The following is a 19071-nucleotide window of genomic DNA, read 5'->3' as shown; positions in this document are numbered from 1 at the left end:
CATAATATTCATGTAAGCCTGTTGTTGGATTGCAGAGTCACACATTAGATTTAACATGCCTGGCAGAAGGTTTGCAGAGAGTGTAACTGGGAGGGCTAAATAACTATGAAGGGGTTACTCTGACATTTCTTCTGAGGGTGATACAGGTTTCACTGCCTACAACTCAGTAGATCCATATGGAGGATTCTGCTTTAAGACTGGCTTTTATTCAAGGCTCTTCAGAGAATCTCCCTGCTTTGCTTTTCAAATGCAGCCACAAGAGGAAAGGAAAAGCAGATGAAAAATTTCACTCTTGTGGGATTTTTTTCTTTAGCTTTGCTATAGCTGCATATTATTTCCCCCCTATGCAAAGTAGCTGTGAAACACATAGGTTAAAAAGGGCAGAGAACATTCATTTTTATTTAGTATTACTATTTACTGCAGAGAGATTATAATTTGGGTAAATTTTCCAGGTGCAACCATAGCCTTGCTCTCAATAACAACTCTCCACTGCCTTTGTGGGATGAGTGAAGGGGTGTCTCCTCTTCTCCAGAGATACTACTCAACCCAAATCTAAACAAACCTTGGCTTGACTTTTAGTTTTATGCTTGAAGGTCACAAGTCTCAGTTTTGTTTAGGCTGCACATGGACCTGCTTCTACAAACAGTGGACTCCTCCCACAAGTACATCTGGTGTTTTATCTCTGGTGTCCAGGAAACGAACCTCCTATCACATGGCTATGATGAGAAGGAGGTTTTGTAATATATTAAAAGTAAAAACCATACAGGACTTTGTTAATTCAAAAAGATCTTGCACTGGGACCATAAATAAAATACTCCATCAGGGTATAGTTCATCCTCGTGCCAAGAGATACTGAAGGACTGCTGAAATCAAAGGACTCCAGAGGACACCACAGTTTTCAAACTGCAAAACTGATGGATGTCAGGATGATACAGGTTGGTCTTTTTCTTACCTGTGATGATAACTTTCTGGTGGCAGATATTCCCAAATTTGAGTAACAAACTAGAAAACCATCCTGAACTGCAAGGACTGCAGCTGTACTTGGTAAGATTGTATTTCTACACTTTGCCTGTTTTGCACTGAAATAATTTTGCATTAATTTCTCTGACTGCTTAACTGCTCCTTTTTCTAATGAGTTAATTCACCTAATTTGGCAAAATACACATGCACATTCCAATTTCTACTTATTTACAGCACTGATCATATAACTCCATAAATGTCCAGCTTAATTTTGTGGTGAGTTATATGTGGTGGAGGCCACCACAAGAATTTCATTAGCCTCAGCTCTAAAGCAGTGGCAGTAATTGCTGTAAGGTTGTAAAGATTGAGGATGTCATAAAAACACAGCAGTGGCAATAAGAAATGTAAATATTTTTGATATCTGGAGACCAGTTAATCTGTGCAGGCAATGTATCATGTTCTATATATTTGTAATATTTCTCTCTGTGCATCCTGTTGGAAGCAAGAAACTTTAAACTGCAGAAAACTTGACTCTAACTCTCAGCAGGTCACTCATCTCCAAAACTGCAGCACTAATTTGTGCTGCTAATAGTGAATCAATAACTCCTTGAAGAAAACAACTATCAGCAGTGGAAATGTTTGAGTGGAGGCTGGGGAACAACCCACAGTGGCACTCACAATCTTTACAAAAATGACCTGTCCAGAACCTCTCTGGGCAACCAGAGCCTCACCAGCCTCACAGCAAAGAATTTCTTCTTAATACCTGATCTAAAGTTCCCTTTTCACCTTAAGGTCATTACCACTTGTTCTATCACTCCATGCTCTTGCGAAAAATCCTTCTCCAGCTTTCTTGGAAGGCTCTTAAGGCTGCTCTCCTTGATATAATTTGTGCTTTTCAACAGACACCAGAATCTCATCACTCCCTTCTTTCGAAGGTGTGTCAGTGGTAGTTCTCTACCCACACTGTCCTGCACAAGCCCTGACAAGTCAGTCTCTTCTTCCTGATGCAGCAAAGTATCCTAAGAAAGATGAAAATGCAGGAACTTGTTTCTAGCGCCAAACCTGCCATCTTACTCCAAGCAAGACAAGCAGTCCTCTGCAAGAGCTCAAAGGGTGCCTGCACACATGTAGACAAACCTTGGTGATGTTAGAGACCAAACACCTCCATTTCAATGTGCCTCTGAGTCATCATCCTTGATGAGGCACAGGCTTCGTGGCTGCAGTTCCCTGAGCTGACAGTAAGGAAAATAAACACTGCTCTGAGAGAAGCAGAGCTGAGGAAGCTCAGTTTTTGGGAAGTTTTTAGGAAGCTACATCTTTTCTCTCTACTCTTCACTCAGTATCCCCCTCTACCTTTGTCTCCTGCAATTCACCCTTTTTCTCTGATTACTCCAGCACCCCTCACATCTCCTCATCACTGCATCCCATGGATGTGCTCATCCTACTCCCAACCTCTTCCCTTGCACTAAGTCAGGGGCAATATCTGCTGTGGCCAGTCCCAAGCCACAGATGTGCTGCTTGTCTGGACATCTGACCACAGGCTGACCCTCTCTCAGGTCAAACAGACCCCGTGGCTGCCAGCACAGGCTGCAGTCTTCCCCAGAGGAGGACACACATGGGAGCTTCACTACTCTGTCTTCAACTCATCTCTCAAATTTGGGTGAAACTGGTCGGTTTTGAGCAGGAAATCTGCAGACCAGTGTGATCTCATGGTCTTTGGAGAAAGCAGCAGGGTTTTTGATGTTATGGTGGTACAAGTGGGCAGCACCAAGGCCCAAGGCTGTGGGACATCATGTAGCAAATCTCTCTGGCTCTCTTTTGCCTCTCTTGCTCTCCTCTTTCCTATAAAGCTCCAGTGTCCATATAAAAAAACTACCAAAAGCCTCTGGGGCCACAATTGCACAAGCTGCTCTTGATCCTCTCTCGTGCTGTCTGTCCTTTTGCAGCAGCCCCTCAGGCAGGGCTGACTCAAGTGTCCTCACGGCCTCCTGAGAGACAGAAACTGGAAACTGATCTGACTGCAGGGAAGAAAAAAAGGCAAAATGGGGGTAGGCATGGTAGCATTAGAGTTCATGGCAGTAATGCTTAAACCAGCACCACTTCTAGGAGGTCATTTATCTGATACACCCTGAATTTAGGGCAGGGGCCACTGCAGTCAACTTGAAACTGAGGTGACAACCCTTGACAAGGGAAAAAACAGCCAATGAACCAATAAAACAAACAAACAAAACCCAAACCCTCCCCACAAAATACAGGAAGTCCAGGGACATCTTAAAACATCTTCTGGGAAATGGTAGGGAAGCCAAATGTACACAGCATGTCTGCCACCAAGGAAAAATTATTCCTATGTGGAAATTTGTAAGAGAAATAAGCCTGGTTGGAACAAAGCAGGGATGAAAATGTGGTTTTTAAATCACCAGAAAAAAAAAACCAGCAAAACAAGGATTAAAAGAGTAGCCTCTGCCAGTAGCCAAAGTCAGACAGATAGCTGTGATACACTAATGAAGGTGTTTATGCCAAGACCAGGTCTGTGCTCAGATAAAAGCACAGCTGGGATTGTTCCTCAGCAGGATCCCACAGGAGGAGGGCAACAAGATTACAGGTACCTCTAAGAATCCCAGAATAAGGAAGTACAGACAAAGCACAGACAAAGGTTTTGCTAAGGTTTTAGTCATGAGGGATGAAATGAGCAAAATTCTGAGGCAAATTATTGCTGGCTATAATTGCTGGCTTCTAAAAGGTATTAAAGGCCCATCCAAACCCAACTGGCCATCACCAGTGAAGAGAAGCTGCCTGTGTCTCTTACTCCCCACGTTACACGAGTGGTCCTTGGCCAAACTGCTTGAGCTCACACCTCTGCCTCCCTGTGAGTGACTGTAACAGGCTGTGAGTGTAGAGGGTGAAATCTGCAGTGCAAAAATCCCTTACATCTCCCTCAGACATCACTCTGAGCTCTGCTGCTCTGGTTTCTTGTGCCTGAAAGCGTAGAGACAAACAAATAAAGAGGTTCATAGCTCTGAGGCCTGATCTGTTCACAGCCCAGCCCCCTCACTCATGATTTTATGTGCTCCCGAAAGGATTGCACTTACCAGCTGATTTTTTTTTATTAGCACTTACCTTTATCTGAAGTAGCTGAGCAGGTGGAAAGGGTTTAACAGTTGGCAGCTTTCCAAATCCATCTCTCTCACCTTCCAGGTCTTCTCTTCCTCCTGCTGCTGCTTTACTGGAATGGGTGAGCTGTGTCCCTTGTTCCTGCTTCTCCTCCCTGATCCCAGCTACAGACCACTGTGTTTGGGAAGTGCCACAGCAATGAGGTAACTCATCCATTTCTCCTGAGCATTTCCCATTCCTGCCTTCATCTGGTGACAGCAGCAAAAAGCAGAGCACCAAGAAGCCTGAATTCCATCAAGATGACTGAAGCATCAGGCTGTGACCTGTCAAATCCCTCTGAAACCTTCTTTTATTGTCTTCAAAACAAGCCCTTCTGCAGAGTCCCTTCTTGTGTTCAGTGCTTTCTCTGTTTTGACCTGACTCTTAATGATTAATGTCATTTCCAATATTCCATTCATGTAAGACATGCATCCATTTATTTGGTTATTGTCCATATTTCTCCACTTAATAGGCACAGAGTACTCACAGATTCAGAGGCTCTTCGCTGTTCTTCAGGAAGTTGAAGTTCAGAGCCATTAGAGACACAGCTACCATCTTGCTGGGCACCTTCCCATATTTTAATGCAAGGCATGAAAGGGCTCTTACAACCCAGGAGTTAAAGCAGATTTATGGCATAGCTGGAGCAGGGCAAAGGTATTTAGAACTGACTGTGCCGTGCCCTGCTGCTCACCAAAGTGACCACAGCTCCCTGGGTCCTTCATGGCTCTTTTCCCTCCTGCCTTTGGATGATCCAGGATTAACCATCTTTCTCCTCTTTTTGCTGGAACTATGCCATCTCCCCATCCCTCCCTGTCCTCTTGAAGACTTCCATGACTAATCTGGGACCTGGAAGTTTCCTGCTCTACCTGTAAACTTAAGCTGAGGGTTCCACTTGCTGCCCAGTGGAGTACAACGAGGGGATGAGCCAAAGTCCAGGCAGAAAATCACCTGTGCAAATCCTTATTTGTGTGCCTGCCTGGGGGATGTTCAGCTTTTTATCTGTGCTGCAGCTTCATGAAAATAAAAATAATAGGAGCAGGGGAAAAGCCTCCTGATTTGATCCCAGCATTTTCCCAGATTTACTTTGTGATTGTGTAGAATCACACCCATCTGCCACCCCTTTGGTAAGAAGAGACAAATAATTCAGCTATTTGGTCTGCAACAAGCACAAGTGCAGAAGTGTGAGCAGCCTGGTTAAGGGAAAGGTTGTGTAATGCAAACTTACAGTTCACAGTAGTCAGCAAGAAGTGGTTTATGGCTTTACTTGCCAGAGGCTTTGTAGAAACAATTTCTGGCCTTGAAAATTCCTGTCTGCCCAGAAGATGAGGAGCATTTCTATCACAGCAATGATAGACGTTCCTGGAAAAAAAATGGTAACTTTCATGTTTCATCTCAAATATTTATATGTATGAGTGATAATACATCACTTCAGAAGAAAAGGTTGATAAATATTATAAAATCAATGTATAGCCAGGGCTCAGCTTGGCCAATAATGCCTCAGCAAACTGAAGGCACTTCTACCTCCTTTTATCTGAACCCGTGTAAATTATGGAATAGTTCAGCTAAACAATAAAGTTACTGAGTTCTCATCATCCATATTATCACTTTGGATCAGGCAGTGATCTGTGGCAGCTTTTATGCTTCTGGCTAAACTGAGATCTTCCCTCACATATTGTTTGTGTTGTATGGAAGGAAAAAAATATTTTGTGCTTCTCCAATAATTTTTAGAAGGTGAGAACTCCTCTGAAGCACAAAAAAGGGAATCATCCTTTCAGCACTCACATTTCTGGAATAATAGCATGAATATTTTATTTCTTGCAACTGTTTTACACCATGTGTTAGCAAACCCACTTAAGAGGAAGTTGATTATTCAAAATATCAGAGACACAATGTGGGCTTGCTGGTACAATGAGAGACATCTTTCTGTGTCTGAGGGGTTTTTTTTTTGTTTTGTTTTGCTTTTTGTTGTTGTTGGTTTTGTTTGGGTTTTTGGTTTTGTTTTGTTTGATTTTTGGTTTTTTATTTGGTTTTTGTTGTTTGGTTTTTTCTGTTTGTATGTTTTTGTTTTGTTCTTGGTTTTTTGTTTGTTTGGGATTTTTTTTTTTTTTTGCTTTTTTTTAACTGCCAAGCAACATTTGGATGCTAAATGGGAGAACTCTGGACAGAATGCTTTCTGTAGCTGAGTTGTTGGTGGCTTTGCTATTGTAGAAATCACAGGTGGTCTGCAGGAAAACCTGTCTGGCAGAGGGTCAGCGACATAAAAACCCAGAATACAGAGATGCTCTGCCTCCCTCCTCCCCATGTGCTACACAGAGCAACAGAATATCCCACACTCATTTGCAACCCAAATCAGTTTCCTCTCACTGGAGACTCACACAGGTGCTGCTCAATATTTTTTAATTAAAAGACTTCTTCACCTTCTGGGAAGAAAAACACCCCAACCAAACCACAAAAAACCAAACAAGCACCTGGGCAGGATCTTTCATTTCCAGCAAAACTAAAATGCACCAATTTCTCTTTTTTTCCCCCACTGATTTTTTCCACTTACTAGAAGACATTGGTGCATGCATGTTTTATTTTACTTTAAATAATCCAAACCCATTCAATCTCACCACCTTTGCACACCCACCAGTGACCTAGCCTGAATTTACACAATTTGGCCATTTCACAGTTTGAACATTGAGATTATCAGAATATTTTTCAGAATGAATCTGTGCAAGCCACACACAACTCTCTGAAGAAAATGAGTACTTGGCTGCTCCAGCTCTCATCACCATCCCAGAAAACTTCCCCTTACACCAGCTGGGTTTCATCTATGATCAGTCAAACTGGAACCACAGAAAAGTCACTATTTTTTGCAAAATTCTATTCTTTGTAGAGAAGGTAAGGTGTTTTTTTTCAGATAAAGGAAAATTAAGAGAATCAGTACATAACCTCTGAGTGTTTTCTCCATTCCAGATAATTTTGTCTTCTTTAAAATGCATCAGGAATTAACTAAAGCCTAGAAAATGAACATCTTTGGCATGGGGCAGAGGGACTAGCCTTACCACTTAGTTTTAAAAAACCCCAACCAACAGAGCAGAGGCAAATCATGAATGGTATTACTGCATATCATGGAAAAGCAGAACCATTTCAAGATCCTGCTGAGCTGGGTAACACCCAGCTGGTAACACCCAGCGAGGGAGACACCAGGCAGGAACCTTGAGACCCAGCCTGATTCAGCCTCCTGGGAAAGGAAAAAGCTGTGTGGTCACATTTGCCATCATGTGAGTGCAAACCATAGAGCCTCCTGCTGGAAATGCTCTCAGGGTGACCCCTGTGCTGTGGCCCCTGCCCTGACAGCTTTTTATTCTCCAGAGCTGCTCTCAAACTGGGGGAAAAAAGGCCAAATGTGAAGCAATGGTAAAATATTTCTGCAAAGTTTTGATAGTCTCTTGCAGCAGAGGATTCCTGAAGCACTAGGCTCTCAAAACCTGTGGCTCTTGGAAGAAATTCTTCCAGACTTCTAAAACCACTTCTAAAAGCATCCAGTTCCCCCTTCAGCTCACTGCTGGGCTGAACCACCTCAAGTCCTGTGCACTGCAATGCCAGATCATTTCTTTTTGTTTTGCCTTTGCCTTGAGGTGGGATGTTCAGAGTTGGTGTCATTTCTTCACCTACCTCAGACAGCATTGTTCCCAACGTTTTCTGGAAATAAACATGCTGAGCAGCTCCTAATTGGCTTTCATCTGAGAAACTGCAGTCTTCTGCTCCTGTTCCCACCCATCACCCTGCTTTGTTCTTGTTTGTATATCTCACTGGTTCTTCTGAGAACTAAAGCAAAATATTTTTATCATTTTGGTGACAAAATGGCTATATTTATTTCCATCCTGCCCTCACCATGTGGCAGACCCACTTCTTCACTTTCCTGATGCCAAAAGTATTTAATATTGGTTTTTTTTCTGGGTTTTGGTTGGTTGGTTTGTTGTTTGTTTGGGTTTTTTTACTATTTCTATTAATATCCTTTGCAATACCTATCTCAGTTTGATTCTTGTCCATTTAGCTGTTACTCTCTCCAGCTGACCATAGCCTGTTCCTAAACACCCTTCCTCATTTACTCAGATCCAAAGTCCCCATTGTCATGAACTAAAAGATGCAAAAACTTTCAAAGCCCACTCTTGAACTGAGCTTTTAAGCACACCACAACAGCCAACTCCACAAAGATTTTTTAAATCAAAACATTGTTGATAAGCCTGTTACTCCTTTCATTTAATCTGAAGAATTCACTTGATCCAAAGTTAATTTCCAAAACAAATGTATTATAATATTCTTATTTTTTACCAAATCAAAATTTCAGCGTATCCCCACAATTTGTTCAGTAGCTGTGTGGGAAAAAATAGATTGATTTTCACTTCCCAAAATATTTGGGATACATACATACCTACTAAATTACCAACATATACCTTAATGTCTCAGGTTAGCAACAGCTCTCAGTAGTATTAATCCATACAATCCTAGAGAGACAATTAGCATCATCCAGGTCTAAACCTAGGGATATTTATTACATGGAACTTCTCTAGCAAAGCCCCAGAAATTTTTCTGACACTTCCCTGCATCCCTAGGGTGATATGGCTTAATCTGAAATTGAGTTGTTTCTCCCTCTTCTCTACAGATACTTTTTTATTGAGAGTTCTCTATGTTTAACATATTAGATTAAGGTCCTCAAGTTCTATTTTTTACAATATTAATACATTAGATCCATAACTTCTCTGAGAGGAAATCGTACAAACAACAAAAATCAGTGTTTTTTCTGATGTGAACTCACAGAGTTATTGGAGGAAAATCTCTTTGTCAGACTTATTTTTGATTCTGGGCATCCCGCAGTTCTTACCCCAGATACATCTGAAGTCTCAGAGCTGTTCAGAGGCAGCACTGGAATTTGAGAATTCAAATCAAACTTGGTTAAAATGATAACCTGCAGTGTATCTTGGAAACCCATCTGTTTCTGACTGCTCTTTGCTCCTCTCATCATGCACACAGCACTCTGTGTGCCCAAGATTAGCCTCAATCAGAAAGCGTGAGCATCACTCAATGCCTGAAAATCTGAGTTTGGACCTGGATGTGACTTCTGAGTGGCACAAATCTGCCTTTCCTTGAGCTGAACTGAGTCTCAACCCCCACTGAGTCGTGCTGATCTGAACAGAGCCCTGAATGAGAAAGGCAATTTTCAGAGTAAAGGGAAATAAGGACAGAGAGGGGAAGATTTAGGTTAGAAGGGACCTTAAAGATCATCTCGTTCCAAACCCCCTGCCATGGGCAGGGACACCTTCCACTAGACCAGGTTGCTTAAATCTCTGTTTTGTTCACACAACAATGCTTCATCCCTTCCAGCTATGGAAATCTTAATCTGATTTCAGGAGGCTGAAGCAGCACAAATAAAATGTTCCTGAATGTAAAAAAAAAATAAATAAATAAAAATGCAGCATGAAAACCCCCCTCCAAACTGTCAAAAAAGAAACATTGATTTCAGGACTACACAAGATAGCATCTAATGACCACAAATGCCATCAGACACTCTGCTTAAACAGGATTTCAGATTACTGTTCTTGCTAAATGAACAGTCATAATGAAAGCCATAACCCACTGAACCTTAACAGAACAAACAAAAAGATCTCCTATTCTGGAGACAACCTGCAGCAAATACTGTAATGGAAATACTTTGAGCAGTTGAAAATTTTTCCTTAGAAAATTTATTCTATCCTCACTGGGGAGAAATCACACTGAAAATATGCAGGAAAATCAGTGGTGACCCTGTAAACCATGACTTTGTGCCATGACTTTGTGGTGGTCACAGTGCTCACAACTCAACATTTAAAGCATCACTGAATTGCAAGAGGAGGGAAAAAAAAGAAGAGTGGAGGGCAGGGGGGAAAAAAGACCTTTGCAGTGCCGCTGGGAATGATGGTGTAAATTTGTCAGGGTGGGATGCTCTGAGTGCAGGGATGTGAGTGGCTGCTCCTCTTGTTCAGGGCAAAGGGCTGACAAATTCACCCACACCTCTGGGAAGGGGCAGCAGTGTGAGTCATTTGGCTGCCAAGTGCAGGCAGAGCAGGTAATTGCCCCTGATCACTCCCTCTGTGCTGTGTTTGATTTCACATCCCCTGTCACACATTCTCTCTCCATCAGACTGAACTCTCCCTGCCTTTTTCATTTCTACTCATGCAGCAATTGCTTCAAAGCTCTCACCAGCTTTTTCCCTTTTTTCTCTGATTTTTCTGCTTCTCCTGAAATCTTTCCTGTAGTGCCATGAGCAGCCCAACATGAACCTTTCAAAATGAAAGCTCATTGTAGGTCTACAGAGTGGCAAAACATCCTGCTTTATTCCCTCATTTCTTTCCTGCTGGTTTTTAATTATCCATTTACCTTTCTGACAGCTGCTGTGGGTTTAGCTGAAACTTTCTTGAACACCAAGATAGTTTCCTTCAGTGGCGATTCTTTGGGGCCCACCACTGTGCACGTAGAGTTATGTGCACTGAATTAAGTCTACTCCTCTGCACTTGATAACACTGACATCCAGTATTTTATTCTCAAGCTATTCAGCACTCTGAGATCTTCCTGTAATTCTTTACAGTTAGTTTTTGTTTTGATTACTCCAGGTCACTGAAAGTTGGTTTTTTTTGGGCAAGTTTTGTCACCTCCAATAATTTTTCAGGTCACTTATGAGTACATGGAGCTGCCATGTGGCCACCACAGATCCCTGAGAGACCCTGGCTAGAGACCTTGTCCTATTGTGCAGGTCTTCCTGCCCTTAGCTTCCTGTCTTTAAACTGATTGCTAGTCCATAAAACAACTTTCATCCTCATGAAAACTTAGTTTATTTAAGGAAGAGACTTCAACAGAAGCTTGGAGGAATCCAAGTACATGGAGTTTACTGGATCAGCTTCATCCACATGTCTGCTGATTCTCAAAAAAATCCCTTAACAACAGATTTATGAGCCATGGTTTCTAAGCTGTACTGATTCTTCTCCATTATTTTGAATTTCTCCATATGCCCACTAATTTTCATTTTCATAATTCTTCTCACAAATCCCTCTAAAATGAAATCCAAGGTTATATGTATGAAGTTGTTTGAGTTCTTCTAGGGACCTTTTCAGGAGTGGGCATCACGTGTCCCACTTCCTCTGACCTTGAGGCTAATTTGAGCAAAGCCAATTTCAGCAGTAGGTTACTCACCACAGTTAATAGTTTGGCAATTTCACATCAGAGCTGCTCTGAAGCTCCTGTGTGAGTGCCATCTGGTCCTGTTGATCTGTTGTTATCTGTTTTAGTGGTTTGTTTTAAAAAGGCTTTTAATGTCACTTCAGTTTGAGACCTTTCATTACACTTGCCCAAGTAAAGTTTTCATTATGGCAACTCCACTGACCTCCTAAATGGGAACAAACACCAGGACAAATAATCCATTTGGCATTCCTGCTACTGCTTTGCCTTCCTTTTACACTTTGATCATTTATCAGCTATACTGAGTTTCTGACTGTGACCTTCTGTTTCTGACATGTTTGAAAATTTTCTTATTATTATCTATATGCATTTAGTGTGATGCTAGCAAGAACCTTTTCACTACCCATTGCTTTTTTATGGTTTTACATTTCCTTTCCCAGAACATGTATTCTCTTTTATTTTAGTCATTTGTACCTTCCCCTCTATTTTGTAAACTAACTCTTTTTTTGTGGTTTCTTTTACTTTGCTTTTTACATGTCCCAACTTTGAAAGTATTTTTTGAACACAAAGTACATCCCTGCTCTGAACTTCCAATGTCAGTAAGTGTGTCTATGACACCAGCATGCATTTTACCTTTTTTAACTGTGCTGTTGATCTCTAAAATGTTTTCTCATTTGCACATTTTTGCCATTTCTGAAGCTCTGCACTGGGGTTTTTGTGGGTTTTTTTTTGTTTCCTGCATTTGAGTGTGCTGTGGTCACCCTGCTAAGATGTTTGTGTGACACTTGTCCACAGCAACTCTCTGCTCACGGCTCAGTCAGAACCAGGCACTGGTTTTTCTCAGCCATGTTCCTTGTTCTGCAAAAAAGCACATACTCATGGCATCTGCCAATACAATCTCTGCCTCATCCTTTCTCATAACCTTCACCCACTCTGCAGGACATCACTGAGACCTCCAACCTCCTTTGTTTTCTGCCATTTCCCACTTTCTCATTGCTATTGCCATTTCTCAGTCAAGGTCAGGTGGCTGAGAGCATCCCTCTGTCCTCCCTCTTAGGCACAGCATTTCAAACCACGGGGATTCTTTGTTACCTGCATGCACAGATGACTTATTTACCTGGTTTGATGCCAAGCTTTTTTATAAACACAGAGTACCACAACGTAATCTTCATCAGCTGCAGCCTACAACTGTGCCATCCCATGGCTCAGCTTGTTTTCTAAGCTTCTGGTATGTCCATTGCATCAATAACTTAAAAGTCGACACATTTTAATTTTGAGTCTCTTGCCATTTAAATTTTGTACTTCCAGCTTTATAGAAAACCCAGCACTTATCTGTTCTTGGCTTTGATAAGCAAGATTTGGGGTTTTTTTATTCATGACTGCTCCTTGCTGTGGCCCTCATTAAATGAATCAGAATTTAAAAAGCCCCACCTTTTTTAGTTGCTGCTGGTTTTTTTTCGTTTGGTTTGTTGTTTTTTGGTTGTTTTGTTTTTTTTGTAAGTAGGGATGTTATTGAGCACTGTATATGGTCAGGAAAGATCTTCAAGTAAATCGAGATTGCTACAGGATGTTTGGCCACTGATATCTAAAAAAAGCTGGGGAGCATTCTGCCAGTGCCTGGCTCCTGCAGTGGGAGCTGTTACACTTTTGTGCTGTTACTCATTAATTAATAGCGCAGAACTGGGCAAAATCAGTCACATCAAGAAGCAAACGAAGCAAAGCAAGGATACAGCTCATGCTTTATCCTTAAAATGAGCTGCTAATGAAAACCTGCTCACCAAGCAGAGCTGTACCCCTGAGCTCTGTGCTCCCAGCAAGAGAGCCTTGGAAAGCTGGCAGATGCATGACAGGGACCTGAGCAGAGCTGGAGAGCTGATGGTTTGACAGGTCATCATCCTAAACAGGAGTCAGAGTGCTTGCTCAGTCAGAAAATCTCTCTGGAGTTTGGGTCACTGAAAAATATAAAGGATTAAATGTCCAAGGAACCCCACTTAACACCAGAGACATGATCACACAGCACTTGCTATCCTGCCAGATCTCATTGCTCCAAGGTAAAAATGTATTATTTACCCTTAGATGACAAACCCTACAGATTTTAACAGATTACTCTCTCTCCAGCAGCAGGAACTTGTTTTGTTCACCATCTGTCGCCCTCGCCTCCTGCTCACGCTGTCACAAGCACGTTACTAATTATTCACCTTCCGTGTCACCACCACAGCAGTGACCCTCCCACTGACCCAAAGCCCACCACAATGGGGGCTGAATAAACACAGAATTATAGTGACAGCCTCCCCCTTCCCACCCCCCAGCCAAGTTTGCAAACTGTGAAGAATTCAGGCTTTTTTACGGGTCAGAGAACTGTAGCATGTAATGCCCTTTAAATTATGCAGCTTCTTAGCTGGCCTTGACCAAACTCAGCTTGGGATGCAGATGGCCCTGAGAAACTCTGCAAGAGCTCGGGGTGGCTGAACCACACGAGTGATGTGGTTGTTCTGCTCAGGAGGAGCAGCAGCTCAGAGCTGGCCCAGCTGTGGTCACATCACACCCAGCTGAGAGCACAACATCCCTCCAGGTGCTCCATGGTCACACACAGGATGAGAGAAGGCCATCAAACACATCTGGCAGTCATCCCTGAAGTGCAGTTATCTGCTCCTTGTCCAGTCCATTTTTGGCTGAAGAGACTTTGCAGAAGACAGAATGGATCTGTGTGTGTTTCCTGGGCATGGTTCCTTACTGTGCAGAGAGTTATGGGGAAAAAAACACATGAAGGGAAGGGATGTGTGTTTATAAACTCCTGAGATTAGGTAATGTCTACCAGCAAGTATCATGACTCATAAAATTTCATTAGCAATCTCAAAAGCTGGCAATAAAACAGTTTTCTATGGAGACAGAGGGGCTGAACCTGCACCTTAACAGTTTTTTCACCCTCCAATAATGAAACAATTCCTCCTTCAGGTCCAGACACTTGTGTGACCTCCACAGCTTGTGAAATTACTTACTTTTACAGAGTAAAAAAAGACAGGGGAGAAAGAGGGAAGAAGGGGGAGAAATAAAGGAGCTGACCTTTTATCATCCCACCCATCCTACAACAGGAATACCTCCATGAAGGAAAACCACTGACTGGGAGGATTCCAGCTCAGAGCTCTCATGGGTGTGTGTTACCCACAGCCCAGCCGTGGCTCTGGGTGTGCAGGGACTTTCTGTCAGCACAGAACCAATCTGCTCAGGGACCTCCTGGAGACCACAACAAGCAGGATTTGCTCCAGGCTTTTGAGCTGCCCTCGCTCCTGTGGTGAAACCTCAACCCCTGAGAAGGGCTTGTCCCAGCTCTGCTGTTGAGGGGGTTGTTTAACTGTAGGAAGATGTTTAACTTCCCTCTCCAAGCCATCATCCTCCCAAGTGCCTTGTAAAGAGACTCCACATCTTCGTTTTTACTGCCAGATGTAACTACAGATAATTTAGAGTCTTCCAGTTATTATTTCTCATTAGTTTTTAATTCAGGAGAAGAAGCTCATATAGTCTGTTAAGTGCTTTACTCAGTGCCTTGCTGAGACTCTCCTCTGATTTACTGATGGCTTGTGAAGACCTTCTCATTGATTTCTCTTTCCCTTTCATTGTATTACTCTAATACAGGAGTAAAAAGATTAACTGGGATTGGTGGGTGGCAGGATGAATGTGCTGGCAGAGGAAAGAGAAGCCAGGCTAGGAGAAGACAAAGCAGTTCTGGGGCCACCAGGGCAGTTGTTTGAGGCACCTCATGGCTCTTATCATGTACTTTTGAGAATCCATCAGTGAGAGGTGGGAGGCACCATGAAGACAAAAATTCTTACTTCTCCGTAACAAAAAGGGAAGGAGAGAAGCCAGGGATTGGCCAAACCTTCACTTTACTGAAATAAATGATAAAAGCCTGGAAAAAAATGTTACAACCCTTTGAAAAAATAAAAATCAGAAGGCTGATGAAATAAAAATACATTCCCCCCCCCCAAAAAAATATATACATATTTATAAATTTAAGTCTCACAGCTTTGATTCATAGCTTTGGTTGTGAGGGGAGCACAAACCATTGAATTCACCCCAAGAGACGGAGTCAGAGCACCAACAAAGGAAGAGGCAAGGGAAGGACCCACTTGGGGCACAGAAGACAAACCTGAGGCAGTTAAAATAGACACTTCCTCTGCCTGCAATAGGCAGCTGATCCATACCAACAAATCAGGAAATCAGGTGAAGGGGGAGAAAGAGAGTTTTAGGCGGAGGTAAATTAAAGTAAGGCAGTACGCTGCAATTACTGAACTCTCTGACCAAATAATACTGTTTTCCTAGATCAATTAGTATTCCATCCATCACACTGAAAAAAAAAACAACCCAACTCTGACATGCCCTCCACTTCAAGCTCTGTTTGGCTATTTATAGTCTCTCCATTTTCAGGAGTGCACCAATTACAGCAGTTCTGCCACGGCCTCCGAGTTTCAGCGGAGCTGTGAGGGGAAGCTGGCCAAAACAGCCTCACAAATCCTGCAGCCTTTGCTCTGCCTGGCCCCATTAGTGGGGGGTATATTTCATCCCAACTCTTTCCTGAAATAAAGGATGCTTTGTCCAAACCCTGCAATGCAAAGGAGGAGACCTGTCCCCTTGGTTTTGGCTCAGGCTCTGCTCTCCAGTTCTTGCTCTCCACCACCGAACCCATCTGAAGGCTGCCAAGAGCAGCTGATGGGGAGCCAGGCCAAGGCTCCAGAAATCTCTTTTTACTCCCCTTTTCCCTCTTCAGTTCCTTGCACAGACCTAGAGATGGTGCATGGGGCCAGGGCAGCTGCGTGGCAGTACTTGAAGCTTCACTGTTAAAATCAAACTAAAGAGAGCTCTGAGAAAGGCAGGAATTCTTTCTTACCCATACCCCTGGGCCAGAAATTGGAAAGCATCTTGAGACACAACTGAAAGCAGTACAGAGCTTTGTGAATAAAAGCCTGGTGGACAGCTTCATTTTATGAGCATCTTGTTCCTCAGAGAAAAGCAGCAGGTACTGATTAGGGGCAGTAACACTCCCAAGGAGAAACATAACTTGCTTCTTTTGACTTATTCATCAATAGAACTGGCCTCTATCTCAGAGGCAAAGAGTTTTGCTATAGACTCTGTGATTTAAGGTAAATTCTTATTTCTTTCACAATGTTGTTTTTCTGGGGTGGGAAATGTGCACACAAACACCCCCAGTCTGCAGACCTGTGAACACCAGTTGCTCAGCAGCACCGTGTCCAGCACGTCTTGGAGGATAAAACACAGCTGGATCCTGACTATCAGGGCAACTACTCTTTTTAGTGCCCAGAGCACCCCAAAACCTGACTGTGTACATTGGAATTAATCTTTCTTATAGTCAGTTTTCGGGGCAGCATCCCAGTCCTCACAGCAGGAAGCAGCTTGCCATGGAACCTTAGAAAAGATCACCACAAAATACGCAGCAGGAGTTCTCCAGATGTAATATTTGGCAACAGGCTTTTTTAGCATTCCAGCTCACTCCAGCCCAGAAAAATCTGAGTCCTTTCACCAAATAATTGTTAATTTGACAGAGCCACTTATGCTCACTTCATTCAGCATTTTGTGAGCTATTCACTTTGGAAAGACATTTGTCTTCTTTTTGCAGATGGAGAATCCTGTAGCCAAATAGTCCTGGATGTTATCCCAGGCCATTTCTTCTCTCTTCCTCATTCCCCTTCTTCCCTACCTCTTCTCCAGACTGAAGCAGACTTCACACAGATTTGGAGGATTTTTAATTTCATCGAGTGTTTGAAAAACAGGAGTGACTCAGGGGATACAAAACATATGCAAAAACATGGTGATTTTAACTATAAAATTTTGAAATCCAATGTCTTCTTGTTCCATTCCTGCATTTGTTTGGTTAAACAAGTTATATTCCTACAGATGTCTTCCCATCTCAATTCCCAAGAAGGAACACAAATAAGAATATGAATTTTCACTCATTATTGAAAGTACCTGTGCCCATCTCAAATTTCTCAGGGCCATTTCAGGAGACATTCCTTTGGAATCTTTGTTTCCCAGGTGCATTTTAATATTTTAATGTTATTTATTAATTAAATATGTATTAATTAAATATTATTAATACTTAATATTTACTATTTTAAAATAAAAATAACTGAGAAACCATTTACCTCCACATACCTCACTTAATTCCCTCCTCACTCAAATCTTTGAATATTGTATTCAACCTTGCTAAAGAGTAGGGACAAATTATTTTTTTGTCCAGTGAACAGACTCTGAAACTAAAAGCTTTTGTTTTCAACTTCTTTTTCTCTCCCTTTTTTTTTTTTAACAGAAAATTGGCAAACCAACCAATCTAGAAAAGAACAAAAAAAAGACAAAATGAAGTGGGGAGAACATCCATCCCAGAAGGACAAAGAGCCAAGAAAATACTTTTTACTTGAGCACAAATGATTTTTAACAATATGTTACTGACATTCTCTAGCTCTGGCTGGAGGACTGTCAGGAGGAACTGACTGTGATCCACCAAGGAATGCAAGCAGACACGTCCAGCATCTGCAGCAGGAACCTTTCTTGGTCAGTCCCTGACTATAACACAGTGACTGTAACACTCTCCTCACCTGTTAAAAATCATATCGTGCAGATATTGAAAACCATCCCACCAGCACACAACACACATCCTCCTCCCTCCCAAAGCTCCTAAAAAATAAAAGGTTTATCAAATGAAATGAGTATTGCTTCTGGAGGTAGTTATTCCCACACACCTGTACAGTTTCCCCCTTTCAGAGACAAGTTTCTTCCAAAAGGACATTCCCAGATGCCCAGAAGCCAGGACAGTCAAAGCTCCAGTCTGTGCTTTCCATATTTGTTTTGCTCCCTTGTTTTCACCAACAGGATAAATTCCTTTTCTTTCCCTCTTGTTACAAGTGCCCTGTCACAAAGGCAAGGTATGAATAGCAGAGGATGGAGATTGAATTGTGACTGGTCCCTGTCCCAGGACTCTGTACTACATCAGGAGGTAGAAAAGAGGGCAGAAGGAAAAGAAAGAAAAAACATTTATTCTGAATTTACCAGCTGACCACTACCTGAGGGAGAGGATGCAGACAAGCAGGCTGCTCTTTAGGAACACATCTGTTAAGTTGGTCGTGGTGGGAACCCTGCCTAAACGCCTCAAAATTTGGATAGGAAAGAGAGGACCTGAAGGTGGGTACCATTAGGGCAAAAAAACACTAGGCACTGTAAGGACAAAAAGGATGATACTCCCATGTTTCTCTCCCAATTTTTAAGTGCTGTAGTCAGTATTCAGTAACTTAGAACAGAGAGTGAGTTTGCTTCCCAGAGAGAGCCCCACTGGAGGTTTTTTCCCAAATTTTGCCCTAAACCAACACAAATACACACTGTAAGGGCTTGCAGTGCATGCCAGGCTCTCACTGCTGCTGGGATTTAAGTGTCCAGGGTGGCTTCATATGGGAGCTGACAGTGGTCAAATAAGAGATTTTTAGGCTTCAGGCATTAGCTTGAGCCTGTGTGAAACTAAGTCACACAACTTTTTCACTCTGGCCTGAGAAATCATAAAGAGGAATCCAAACAGTCATTGGTGAGAGAAAACAACCTTTGCAGGTGTTGTTTGTTCCTTGTTGTTTACCTGTAAGAAATGGTCAAGGGGTGTTGCTCCCAGTTGTCCAGTGATGGTGATGAGTTGGTTTGATGGCCAATGAGAGTTTTACCTTTTTGGACCTTCTTGGAACTGTCTATAAAAGAAGATCTGGAAGAATA

The 19071-nt window shown here is 42.4% G+C and overlaps 1 long non-coding RNA gene across 1 annotated transcript; it reads left to right on the top strand.

The window, feature by feature from the left end:
- Positions 1–800: 800 nt before the first annotated feature.
- Positions 801–17976, top strand: LOC148184770 (uncharacterized). Its single transcript, XR_015772052.1, has 3 exons — positions 801–935; positions 4156–4274; positions 17630–17976. It is a non-coding gene; the product is annotated as an uncharacterized LOC148184770 (long non-coding RNA).
- Positions 17977–19071: the final 1095 nt, after the last annotated feature.

This window comes from Pseudopodoces humilis, chromosome 2 (assembly GCF_049639895.1).
Source record: "Pseudopodoces humilis isolate 2021_Gansu_Grassland_sample_001 chromosome 2, ASM4963989v1, whole genome shotgun sequence".
Classification (NCBI taxonomy): Eukaryota; Metazoa; Chordata; class Aves; order Passeriformes; family Paridae; genus Pseudopodoces; species Pseudopodoces humilis.
Note: the sequence above shows the minus strand (reverse complement) of the source record. Positions and strands in the feature narration are given on the sequence as shown.